Source organism: Manacus candei, unplaced genomic scaffold (assembly GCF_025592945.1).
Source record: "Manacus candei isolate 608988 ecotype Guabito, Panama unplaced genomic scaffold, ASM2559294v1 h1tg000056l, whole genome shotgun sequence".
NCBI classification, from domain to species: domain Eukaryota; kingdom Metazoa; phylum Chordata; class Aves; order Passeriformes; family Pipridae; genus Manacus; species Manacus candei.
Genome location: NW_026138104.1, coordinates 9,046,890 through 9,058,635, shown reverse-complemented (window position 1 = coordinate 9,058,635; position 11,746 = coordinate 9,046,890). Strand labels below are relative to the sequence as shown.

Genomic DNA, 11,746 nt, shown 5'->3' with positions numbered 1-11,746 from the left:
AACATTAGTTGTGCCACGAGCTTTGCCTTCGCTTTCCTGCCAAACCCTAACACACTCGCACAGGAGACCCCCGCGGCCCGCCCGTGCCGCGCCGCCCTCCCGCCCGACCCGCGCGCCCCGAGCGAGCTCCGCAGCCGCCGGACCCGGACCCGCCGTCACGCGCCCCCGCGGGGCGGGCCCCGCCTCCGCCGCGGGCCAATCACCGCCCCGCCCTGCGCGGCCCCTGCCGCCGCCGGCCAATGGGACGCGGCCCTGGAGCGCGGGGGGGCGGTGCGCGCGCGGCCGTTGGGCTCCAGTGGCCCCGCCCCGGGGGGCGGCTCCCGGCGCGCCCGGCCCGGCCCAGGCGGCAGCGGCGGCGGCGATGCGGAGCCGGAGCGAGCGGAGTCGCGGGTAGACGAGCTGAGCTGAGCTGCGCCCGCCCGGGAGGCCCGGCTGCAGGTACGAGCCGCAGCCCCGCGGGGGTCCAGGGGCTGGCGGGGGTCGCGGCGGGGCGCTCCGAGCCGCCCGCGGGGCTGCACTGTGCCGTGCCGGGGTGACTCCTCGCGGGAGGGGTCGGCGGGCGGGCGAGGGGATGCGGCAGGTGCCGGGCTGAGGGGGCTCGGTGCCGGCGCTGCGGGGGGCACCGGTTCCAAGATGGCCCCCGCCCCCCCGTCCCCGGGAGCCCCCCAGGAGCCGCGGGGGCCGCACCCTGCCCGCGGGGCTCCCCTGCGGGGGCGGCTCCGTGCGGGGAGCGCTGGGTCCCGGAGCCCCCCCCCGCGGGCGATCCCGGCCGGGCGTGAGCGGGCGGGGGAGCTCACGGTGGATCTAATCACGGCGAGTGCCTCGGCCGTGCCCGGCTTTTAAAACCTGCCGGGCTGCCGCGATTCGTTGCGCAGAGCTCGCTCCGGCGAGTAATGGATGTGGCTGAGCCATTAAGGGACACCGCGCTGCGCAGCCGGGCTCTGGAGACCTATCAACTGCGATTTATGGGGTATCGAGGCCGGGAGGCGTTTTTATGAATTGGTTGATAACAACTTAATTCACCTGTGGAGCTAGCTCCTGTTAATGCCTACATTTAATCTGTGTGGAACAGTAAACAGTGTTATTAATCTGGCGTGTTGCGTGTGGGGAAACGTGGATGATGATATTTGGTGTAAGAGCTGGGAAGAGCAGCAGGCACTTTTGCATGCTGCTTGTGTGCTTTCACCTCTGAATTCCTAGCTTCGTTTTATTCAATCTGTATTTATAACAAGCTGCCTTTCTGCATTTCCGGAGCTTTTTCATTGATTTGATTTCTGAAACAGCTCACCACATCTTTGCCTTTCCTTCCTTCTAAATAAACTGTAGATAAACTGCAGGTACAGTAGCTTTCAGTGATCATAGAATCTTCAAGGTTGGAAGAGACCTTTAAGATCATCAAGTCCAACCATCAACTCAGCACTACCACTGTAACCCTTAAACCACTAAACCATATCACCCAGCACTGGATTTCTTCCTTTTGAAGAAGACTGAACCGTCTGGACAGTGGTGATCAGCATTTTTAGACCTCATGGCAATCTTCAGTAGCTGAATTCACAATTTGTTTTTTACAGTTAGGGTTTTTGTATGAGGTTCAGAGTTCTTATTTTAAGTTTACTTAGATCAAGAGCCCCATTTTAACAAGGCATGTTGTTTTGTAGGTGTTCATTTTCAAATGTAGTAATTAGAACTTTGGTATGAGGTATTATCGTCCTTTAGGTCTCTTTTATGAAGGGATATTTACATCTTGGGCATATTTATAGAAATATTTTACTTAATTTACAACTAGGTCATTCACTTACTGAAAGTATTGCTTGCTCTTAATTGATGTGGATGATCAAATCTATAATCTCACTTGGAATTAGCACTGGGATTTTGCTAGATGTTACTGTTTGGATTGAGTAAGTTTTTTTATATTCAGGATGTGTGATTGCATGTAGCTTCTAAAAACTGTCTTAAAGCAATAGTTAATTTAGGGTTTGGGATTTAATCTTGTAGAGCTAGGAAATGAGTGAATGAGAATCATCAGTTTCAACTGTGCCTGCTTATTCATCAGTATGGAAAGGAGTAAAGCAGTAATCTAAATGGTGATAAGTTGATTTAAATTATTTCAGACATCAAATAGCTTTGAACTTTATTGTGTATGTGTTTATATTTGCATGTGTACACTTAAAAGGAGCAGAGGAAGTCCCAGAGCTGCCAATTGCTGTCAACTGGCAAAGTACATCAGGGAAGGATTGTTTTATGTTTACTTTGTTCCTGTTCTCTTCTTTAGCCATCCACTAGCAGTCCTTATTAGAAACAGGATACTGTGTCAGATGGACCTTGAACCTGAGTTAGTATTGCATTTTTGTGTTTGTAATCAAATGTTTTCTATGTAGTAACATGCCATTAGGAATTTAAATTGGGCAGGTGTCAGAGCTGTAAGTTTTTAAGAATACAATTTAAAAGTCAATACTAGGTGCAGGGAAAGCAGGCTAACTTACCTGTAATTTTGTTAACATTTTTAGACATCCCAACTCCTGATAGGAAATGGTCACAAGTATGTCTTCTAAGTGGCAACTTGTAGTCCTTTCCCGGGTGCCCTGTGGGAGCACTGTGCTTCTCACCAAGATGATGTTGTTGAATCTGCTGCAACTCCCGTCTGTTGTTATGATGTTGTGATGTTGCCCTTCTCTGAAACTACAGCCTTAGTTCTGCTTTCCTGCACTGAATCTCCCCTTTTTGTGTTGCAAGCACCCGAGCCTTTCATTTATCTTTAGCATATGGAAGGGAGCACAGAAGGGACCTACAAAAACTTGTTCAGTCACATCTTCCCTCTAAACTGGTTCTTCTTCATTAAGCTTTACTGTGGAACTTGTATGATAATAAGTAAAAACAGGAAAAAAATCCAGTCTTGCTGCTAGCAAAGTGTCTGGTAGTTGTCTTCCAGAGTGTCTTTTGGAAAGCTGTTGCAGTGAGTTAAGCACATTTCATCATTTAGAACTACGTGAATTATGTGTAGGAGTCTTGAAAGTTTCCCATGTAGTTGTGCTAATGCACTTTAATTCCAGCCTGTGGTGTATATACTCTTCCTGACCTCATCTCCTGAAAAGTTTTCATCCTAGTTGCTGCTGGGTTTTGTTTATTAAGGAAAAGATGCAGTATACTAAATTATCCCTTCCTAATTTTAGTCTTAGAAGTATAGTAATATAGCTGAATTTATTTATACCTGCTTTCAGTGGATTGTGGGCATTTATATCACAAGTGATATTGCACTTATCTAATACAGTGCCTTGTCCTGGATTACAGAAATAGAGAGACATGGAGCAAGCATTACTTAATACACTTCAGATAACTTTTACACTGCAGTATCCCTAACATCCCTTGGCAGCTCAGATCATTAGCTCTATCCCCTGTCATGTTGGCTGTATGGCAGGTCTGAGAACAGATTGATGCCACATTTTTATATTTTACTGAACCGTTTTTGAGCGTTACCATGAAGTATTCATTAAAATCCCTTGACAAGCGAGTTTCCAAAGACAGCAATAAATGATAGATACATTGACATACTCTTTATTTTAGCTAGCAGTCTTGCATTTAGGGGAAAACCAACAGAAAGCAAAAATAAGGCATGTCTGAATATGCACAAAACTTTACTTTGATGTTCTTGAATATCTCTGTTTATTATGCTTGGCTACCAAAGAAGACAACTTGGATTTTACCCCTACTTTGGTAGGCTGACAGATTCCATGTGTTCTTAAGCAATGGCATTAAGCAGAGTGGCCTCTGGGACTCCAGGTTTTGTCCTGAAAATGGTTTATCAATCTACATTATGAATCATGGCTGGAACCAACCTTACCTCCCAAGTACAAGTTCCGGAGAAAAGATGAGCTGCTAATATATGAGGGTTTCCAGAATATTTAATCCTTTGCTGCATGTTGGTGTGCACAGCTAGTAATGGTGTGGATGTCACTGCTGACTTTCAAAACAGAGCGATTAGCTATGAAGAAGCAAAGAAATGAACATCTTTACCACAAGCATGAAGTCACAAGGTGTTTTTAATATGGACCCATTAAGTGCAGTGGTAGAAGGCTTATACCTAATATTTTGTACCAGAACTTGCATATTGTTCACATATAAAATGGGATTATATGTCTGAAGTCTTACAAATGTTTATATGTTAGATAAAGCTTACTGGTACCCATTTTGAAATCATTATTTTGCTTAATTATTACTTCAAGAACAAGTTATCTGGGATAGGCCTTGAGGCAGAAGAGATATGAAACTTGAAATCCTCTTTCCCCACAGGTTAAATAAGTCTTTCGCTTTTCTCATTTCTGTAGAGCTTCGTAGAGAGGGAGTTGTTGGAAAGTTAGCTATTTTAAACTTATTCTCCTAACATTTTGAATTAAAAAAATGAAAATATGTAGTATTTCCAACACTGACTAGAACTAATGCCATATTAATATTAGCCTTTCTTTTTTCTTTCAGGCTCCATAGATTCTCAGCTTCGTAATCTGGAAAATGCGTATCTTAAGGCCCTGTTTGAAGTGAAGACAGTCCATCCAGGTAAGATGGACTGGCTACCTTATGATGACTCTTGCTCATTGTTTTCTGATACTGGACTAGGCTGTTGCTTGTCTTCTACAGTTCTGAACAGTGTGTGGATTAGTATTAAAGACCAAGAATAATTTTAATATCACGCTTAGTATCAATAAATAAAGCTGTGAAACAGTGTTGTACCATTATTTGGTCTAAGTATTGTGTGTTGTCTAATTGTGTGTTTCTTTATTGTCTTGTAAAGAGAGCCTCTTTTTTGAGTCAAGAATGACTAAATTTTCTTGTTATTTCATCATGTGTGATAGTAGAAGTTTTGAAAAAGTAGGAAAGTATTGCAAATACAGCCAATGGTCATTGACAACCTACTACAAAACACATTGCATTATAAGTTGTGTAACAGGTTTAGGTGTAGAGTAAAACTGCTTCAGAGCTACTAATTGTGGCTCAGAACTTGGAAAAGTACACATCCATTTATATAAAGAGCACAGAAAACCTTTATTGCATTCATAATGTATTGTTTGATGGATTGAGCTTGGCTTTAGCAAATGAAGCTGTTCCCAGAGGAACAATGTAGTTTCTGATATGAAGTGCAGAGCTGCTGTTTCACAGACAATATGCCATGAATGCTATTTAAAGAAACAGACTTGACATTGCTAATTACACATAGGAGAGTGAAGTATATTTATTTCACACATTACATGTGGCCGAATCAGAAGCTGCAACTGGCAGATGGAGAGGAGAGGGTTTTTTTGTGTTTTTAGAAAACACCTTGCAGGTAAGTTCAGCTGATGGAAAGCTTTACTTTTTTGTCTCAATTCAGAAGAGCTGTAAAACCAGAAGTGATCTAAGGAAATAATCTTGAATTTCTTCTTAGAGGTTTGACAGATACAGTAATGAAGGCTTTCAGTGGCTTAACAGATACTGAGATAGAGGTTTTCAGTGAATAGCTGTTCATGAGCAGTTAATTATCTCATTGTAATCTGGGTCATTTGGGAAGCTGTGAACACAGTTAACTTTTGTGTTAGGATTGCATTGTGAGTGAAATGTGTGGAGGGGGGAACGCTGAAGCTGCTTCATCTTGAAACTAGCGAGGCTGGAGGTGATCAAAATCAACTTCTGAATGAGCAGCTTGCTCTCCTTTTAAGGTGAATGAAGGCTAAAGCCTAACGAGGCTATGAAATCTCTGTTCTAAGTCATATCTAAAAATCCTTGCTCCTCCCCTAATGCTTTCCCGGCTACCAAGGCAGTTACTGCTGCTCCCACCAGGACAAACAGCAGCCCTTTGTTAGCTGCCTTGCCTGGGGCACACCCTATCCTCGCTTTACTGCTGCTCTCTTGCCATCTGGGGATCCGAGGGACCCTGAAAGGAGCCTTTTGCTGCCTAATCTCCGAGGTTAACTGATTAAGTCTGTGTTACCTCCAGTACAGGTACAGCTGACCTGTAACTTCAGTCCCGCCTACTGAAGTTGTAGCCTTTAACTTCCTGTGGGGAAAGGAACATCCAGTCTGTACCACAGAGCTGTTGGAGGCTTCTTATTCTAAGATTGGTTACTTCTCCAAAGATGCAGATCTGTGACTTTAATAATATCAAAATTATATGTGCTAGAAACTTTGTCTTGGTATTAAGAGGACACACTACAAGTACTATAGTGCAGTAAGTCTGACAGCACCCTGGTTGAGCTGCTTTGAAAGCTTGTCAAGTGTTTGAAATATGATACAGACAGTGACTTGGAGCACCTTCCAGCTGCCTTGACCAGTCTGAGCAAGGGTATAGAAATGGCAAATAAACCTCAGAGGATAAAACTGTGAATGGCATGCTTTGAGCCAAGTGCTGAAGGGTGCCTTTGGTCCCTCGTCTGGCTGCCGGGAGAGTCAAGTGTCTGGGTCGTGGGACCTGGAACAGGTCTGCCAGGACACCCTGAGTGCTTCCCAGGGAGGACTGTCCAGCTTCAAGAAATCTTGATAGTTAAAATGGAGAGCAAAAATCATGTGCAGCAGCTGAGTACTGAGGCAAGATAGGAGTCAGTCATCCAGCAAACACATTTTTGGATCAAGTGTAGAAAAGACAGATGTTTTCCTTTGTTTAGAACCATGGCTACAGCTAGCAAATGCAGACAGTTGAATGCTGTTGTATTTTCCCTCTGTTCATTTCTGCTGGAAGATACTGCTTCTAGTGGATGGTGGGCATGCTGGCACCCAGATTGGAGGAGAAATTGTCACTGGAAATAGCAGATTTCTGGACTGCTACAGTGGAGGAAAATGTCTTCCTGGGCAGTTAAATGTGCAAAGTTCTGCTGCGAGTGCTGCAAAGGGAAGGATTCACAAGGCAGCTACTGGAGGAAACAGGCATCAAAGGACCAGACTGACAACTGGGAAAAAGCTGAAAACTTTATTTTGTCGGCTGTAAACGCTTTTGTTTCCCAGGAGCTGCAGAAACTGTTTTCTAACACTATGTACTGTATTGAATATTACTTTACTGCCTGATTTCATGACATATGCATTTATTGACATACTGACATATTATGCATTTCATGATATATGCAATAAAGATAATTAAGATTCCTTCTCATTAGGACTTTTTATTGAACTTGTTCACATTGTTACGTGAAGACTGTTAAGTACCTTCATTTCAAAAGGAAGAAATCTTGGAATGGGAATAGAAGGGTGTTAGAAACCAACACAGAAATTTGTCTAAAAAGAAGAATCTTTAGCTGACATGGCTGTGGAGGAAGGATTTAAATATTTTAGGTACCACTTTTCTTTCCCAATACGTGATATAAAACGTAATTTGCCAACATTAATATAACAAATATTTGAATTTTGGAAATAAACAGACCCACATGTTGCACACAGCGCAAGAGTCTTAGCTGATACCTGTAAGGAAGGGTTTGCAAACTCAATAACCTCTTCTCACAGTAGAGCCCGACTGATCTGCTAATTACCTTTAATGAGTCATAGAATACCAAGGAAACTTAAGAAAATTTACCAAATGCTATTTTTCTTTTCATATTTGGAGTTGTGTCAGGTGTGTGTGGTCCAAATCATTACTGGTTGGTTTATCATCACCACAACTGACTGAAAAAAGTACACAGAAACATAATAACCAACATCTGTAATAGGAAGATGGGTAATCTCAACCCAGTAACTCTGTACCAGTGGTTTACTTCTGGCTCAACAAACCAAAGGTGGTGTTAGATTTTTCTTATGGTTCAGAATTAAAACATCCCCTAGGGAAGATAGATTTAGGAAAATACTCTCTTTAACTGCTCTATGAATGGAGGCAGACAGCAGTTGTAACACAACGTTTAATTCTGTAGCTTTGTTGTGTAGGTGGACATATGTAATCCATGATGGCTGTTGAGTAAATGCCTCTTCATTAATGTTGAATTTCCATTTTACTCTCCAGACTTTCACCTTCATCACACTATTTAATGAGTGGTTTTGACTTGCTCTGGGCGATAGGAAATTTGAAAGAAAATGGGGTATTCTGGTTTCTTTATTCAAGGACCGAGTGCACCATTTAAAGTGCTGCTAACTTACATCAGGGAATTAAATGTCCCACCTTATTAAATCACTTATTCTGTCTTCTCTAAAGCTTTCATCTAGCTCTGATATAGCATTAATATTTAAAATGCATGTATCAGTTCAATAGACATATGCATTACTTATCAAGACACTGCAGCTTATTAAAACAAACCTGCTGTCATCACAGGTAAAAGTCTCTAGAATGACACATAGTGCCAGCAGATGCATGGTACATTTTCACAGGCTGGTCAGTTGGGATGATGGAAAAAACAGAAGTTGTGGATGCCCCATCCCTGGCAGTGCTCAAGGCCAGGATGGATGAGGCTTTAGACAACCTGGTCTAGTGGGAGGTGTCTGTGTCCATGGCAGTGGGGTTGGAAATAGGTGATCCTTAAAGTCCCTTCCCAAACCATTCTGTGATTCTGATGGTGAAAAAACACCATCTAGATAATATGAATGGAGTATCTCCAGAGTCCTGAAAAGAAAACATGCCTGCACATTAGTATGGTCTAAGACTAACAGTAACAGGGAAGTGTTAAGTAACTGGACCTTCTGTGGCTGTTTAATTTACATAAACAGTTTCTAGTATGTCAGAACAGCTACATGTTTTAATTGAGATTTCTTACATTCGCCCATATTGTGAAGTTCTAAATAATAAGTTTAGTTCAGTTGTCCAAAAGCAAATCTCATCTTATGTGTGATACATTAGATGTTAGACATTTGTTTAGCTGCTAGTTTGCAGCTCATAAGGTCTCTCATCAGTGGAATAAAAATAAGAGCGTGTCCTTCTTCCCATGCCTTCAGAGGAATGGTCGGAGCTGCTGTGGTGTCTGCAGGATTCCAGCGCGTGTCGCTCCTGGCTCCAGGCTACACTGACAGTGTCCTCACTACAGAGGCCAAAAGTCTTCATCCCTGTCTTTGCAGGGCTGCTTCTCACTCGCTGGCTGTCCAGATTCAGATGCTGATTTCCCTTATATTTAGATGTGCACTTGAGAGGACAGTGAGCAAAGAGCTTTGTGCCCTCTAATTAGTATGGGCCTTATGACCTATGTGCTGGCCATCATACATGAATGAAAGGCATACTGTTACCTTCTTCCTCTCTCAAGCAGGGTTTGGTTTTGATTCTGCCTTAACAAATGTTAATGTTTCTCTACTGTTGTTCCTTATATAATCTCCTGAATAATGGAAATTACTCAGGAGAATGTGTATCTTCCTCTGTATATATTTTGCTGCCTTTAGAAAGAAAGATTTCTCCATAGTTCTTGGAATACTTTCTAGAGACATTAAATGATATGTTGTTCTGAATTAGTAAGTAATAATACGACCTTTTCTTCTCAAAAACTCATTCTTGAGTGGTATGCCAAGATGTTATCTCCCCACTTGAGTGCTTGACTAGAGATATGAGATTTGATATGGATGTGTGTGACAGGCACACACAGTGGAGAAGTAAGAACATGCCACAGCCTGACTGAAGCCTCATGTCTAGTTCCCTTGTGCTGACTGTCGTGGTGTTTTTTACTATGTTACAATGGGGAAGGTAATCCAAAATCTAGTGTTTACGTGGTGGAGATCCACTCACAAATCTAGAAACTAGAAGTTACAAACACGTGGGAAGCTACAAATTTTCTCTTCTTTGTAGTTAGATCATTTTTTTCTGGGGTTGGATGTTTTTATGCATGAACTCGTCCTCGTATGCACATGTACTATACATAAAAATTCTTTCATGGCATATGTACTCAAGTACAGGGCAGCCCTCACTGCAAGGAGACTAAATGTGTGTGGGTAGGTGTGTGCATCTGCAGCTGTGACCAAGAGAAACATTTGACCTTGAGTTTCAGATAATTGTTGCAGCAAACCTCTCTCACTGATGAGTCTTCCCACCTCCCTTGGCAGCAAAACCTTTCTCAGGCCGAGGAAAAAAAAGCAAAAAGAATGATAAAGTGAAGAAAGGAAGGTGTCAGATGCTTGCCATTCTTTTAGTAGAATCAGCACATTTCAGGAAAAATTCTTCCTGAACTTCTATTGGAAGGGAACAGAGTAGTAGTATTGTACCCCTGGAAATAGTAAAACTACAGAAAAAGCTCATCTAATCCACTGGATCCTACAGGAATCTTGTAACAAAACAGGGGTGATAAAAACTTTAAATAAAAGCCTCTTCCTAAGGAGTCAAGGTATGAGCTATTTGGGTCACCAAGTAAGAAACTGGCTTCAGCCCTGTCATGTACTGATGTAAAGGTACCTCCGTCTGTGTCAGTGATTCCCAGTCAGTTGTGCTGTCACGGGGCACAGTGTTTGTTCTGTTTCCTTTTCTTTGTTAGACAAGACAGAAGAGAGAACAAACAGTATTGTCGGGCTGGCTTGGACTTCTTGTAATAGTTCCTTACGTGATGCTGAGACCTTTCTTCCATGGGGCTCAGCCAGGCCGTGTTCTGGCAGTCACGCTGAGGCAGATGTCTTTCTCTGTTGCTAGTGTCTCAGCAGAGGGTTCTTGGTCTGACTTTTTTTCATGGCAGTCTTTGGCTTGTGACTTGGTATGGGATTGTACCAGCTCCTAGAATGTCCTATGTACTTCTATAAATTTGGAATTAAATATAAATGAAGAAAGAAAAAAACCTTTGCTCATAAAAACTGCAAGTTTGTGTGACTTTATCAGCCTGAGACTTAGCATAAACAACTACACCTGAGATCCAGATTTTGTACACAGGAATTCCCCGATTCATATTTCCAGACAGTATTTCAGAAAGTATTGTTTGAAAGTAATGCACTTAAAAATGGTTGTGCTACTTGGGACACAGGATTCTTTTGCTGTCATTGCAGTGACATAGCAAAATCATTCAGGCTGGAAAACAGCCAGAGGTGAGTGTAGGAGAGTAATCAGAATATCTAACAGGCAATTCTGTAAATTGTCTGTTAGTGCATCTTGGAAGAAGCATAAGACACAAAGTGAGTGCATTTTGAGATGCATGGAACTCTTAACAGCTGCGTGTTTTGTGAGTGCTTTAGGTTAGTTTTGTGTAGACGCCTTTTCCTTTTGTATGCTTTGCAGTGCTTACAGTTTTTCTGAAGAGTTCAATTTGTCTATTTTAATACTTAGCTAAGGTAAAGACCTTTTGTGATACAGAATATTCTTGCTAACTTTATTCCAGTTTAAGGTAAGTTTGTGCAAAAGCGAATTACATTTCAAGCAATTTTTTGCTTTGTTTACAATTGTTTATGATTTTGTAATATTTAGAGGAATGAAAACTAGATCAAGTAGATTTCACCCTACAATTTATCTACTTTTGTGTCAGACTGCTGAGTATCAAAATTTAACTGTCATTATTATTATTGTCATTATATGGTTGTAGTTTTGTATTTTGCTGTCTAATTCTATGGCAAAATGATCAAAATGGTCTATAAGCAGTTAAGATAACTGAAATTTATCTTATTAGTATCCTATATATCCCTTTCTGTATGTGATGGAGAGAAATGTAGCTAAAGTTGAGATGAGTATTCCCACTTTGTGATACTAGCGAGATCAGCTCGTGGATTACGAGGAAGCTGTACATAGGCCAAGAAGCAGAAATCCATGTGTTACTCCCAGATGAAAAATGATCAAAGACTTGAGGTGGAGTTGCAGCAAGGATTTGAAAGTGGTCATTTGAGCTTGGCTAAGGACCAGCTTGCTGAGATTAGTAGGGTA

The 11,746-nt window shown here is 42.2% G+C and overlaps 1 protein-coding gene across 4 annotated transcripts in view; it reads left to right on the top strand.

The window, feature by feature from the left end:
• The first annotated feature begins 369 nt into the window (after positions 1 to 369).
• MPP7 (MAGUK p55 scaffold protein 7) overlaps positions 370 to 11,746 on the top strand; it is a 150,357-nt gene continuing 138,980 nt past the window's right edge. For 3 of the 4 annotated variants that reach the window (XM_051802422.1, XM_051802418.1, XM_051802424.1), the window contains exons 1-2: positions 370 to 438; positions 4,471 to 4,548. The gene's annotated coding sequence lies outside the window, so the exon portion shown is untranslated. Of the gene's footprint in view, positions 439 to 4,470; positions 4,549 to 11,746 lie in introns of those variants that run through there. The other variant, XM_051802420.1, reaches the window with a different exon arrangement.